Source organism: Dermacentor variabilis, chromosome 8, assembly GCF_050947875.1.
Source record: "Dermacentor variabilis isolate Ectoservices chromosome 8, ASM5094787v1, whole genome shotgun sequence".
In the NCBI taxonomy this organism is placed as follows: domain Eukaryota; kingdom Metazoa; phylum Arthropoda; class Arachnida; order Ixodida; family Ixodidae; genus Dermacentor; species Dermacentor variabilis.
In genome coordinates this window covers 69804484-69805641 of record NC_134575.1, presented here as the reverse complement: position 1 = coordinate 69805641, position 1158 = coordinate 69804484, and the positions used below count along the sequence as shown (strand labels likewise).

General features: G+C 51.9%; 1 non-coding gene across 1 annotated transcript; it reads left to right on the top strand.

Annotated features, from left to right (window-relative positions):
- Nucleotides 1-353: 353 nt before the first annotated feature.
- LOC142591766 (U2 spliceosomal RNA) lies at nt 354-536 on the top strand. The gene has a single exon (XR_012830522.1). It is a non-coding gene; the product is annotated as a U2 spliceosomal RNA (small nuclear RNA).
- The last annotated feature ends 622 nt before the right edge of the window (nt 537-1158 follow it).

Sequence of the window (1158 nt, the reverse complement as noted above, 5' to 3'; positions counted from 1 at the left end):
CGAGACAGGCGTGACGTCTCGACGGGACCGCCACTACCCGAGAGCAGATAATAATATAATATTTGGGGTTTTACGTGCCAAAACCACTTTCTGATTATGAGGCACGCCGTAGTGGAGGACTCCAGAAATTTCGACCACCTGGGGTTCTTTAACGTGCACCTAAATCTAAGCACACGGGTGTTTTCGCATTTCACCCCCATCGAAAAGCGGCCACCGTGGCCGGGATTTGATCTCGCGACCTCGTGCTCAGCAGCCCAACACCATAGCCACTGAGCAACCACGGCGGGTACCCGAGAGCAGAAGGAAAGAAGGTATGCAAGCGCTGGGAACGCCGACAATGAGAGGTTGGTGCGAACTTTGGCCGACGCGGCTCAAAGCGTAGTATGTGTCCTTATCGGCTTAATATCTGATACGGGATGTATTTCGACCCAAGATACTAAAATTTTTGTGCAAGGCGGCGGAGTTCTTAAAGCCAGCTTTACCTCCGTCGCGGGTCGGCCCGTTATTGCACAATCCTCGGGATTGGCCCAGGTTTTTGGGCTATGGAGATCGATCCGCTGGAAACTAATCATGTAAAGCTTCGCTGCTAAAATAGCAATGACCATTCAGCAGGTAAATATAGTTCACCAAGTTGTGCGTGCTGACCCTCTCGTACCATGTGGGACAGTCCTTGATGCTGTGATCGTTGTCGTCTTTGCTACTGAATACAGTGCGGTGGTTTTAACGATGAGCGGTGGAGCGAAGGACTGCCGGTGGTGGTGACGTCTACTGGGCCGCATGGGCTAGTGTTATTGGCGGTAGCATGCGGGGTGCTGTTTCAGAGTGCAGGCGGTGTGGAGTCCCAAGCACTTCGACCACTTGAAAATGGGTTTATTGGACGTGCGCCGTGAATCAACAGCACTGGTTAAAGTCAATCACTCTCTCGCGTACTGCGTGGGCGGTCCTGCTAGCGCTTCGGCTGTCATCCCCTTCTTCATTACAGTGGTACTATTATGTGCCAAGCTTAGGAAACTTATCAGAGAATAATGTAACCTTAGACCTACCCCCTCCCCTCCCGCCCCAGAATTGCAACATTAGCCCGACCCCAACAAAAATCCAGGCTCCGCGCAATGGAATTTGTCACTCATGTGTAGTTTACTTTTCTGTCCTGGCCGTGCC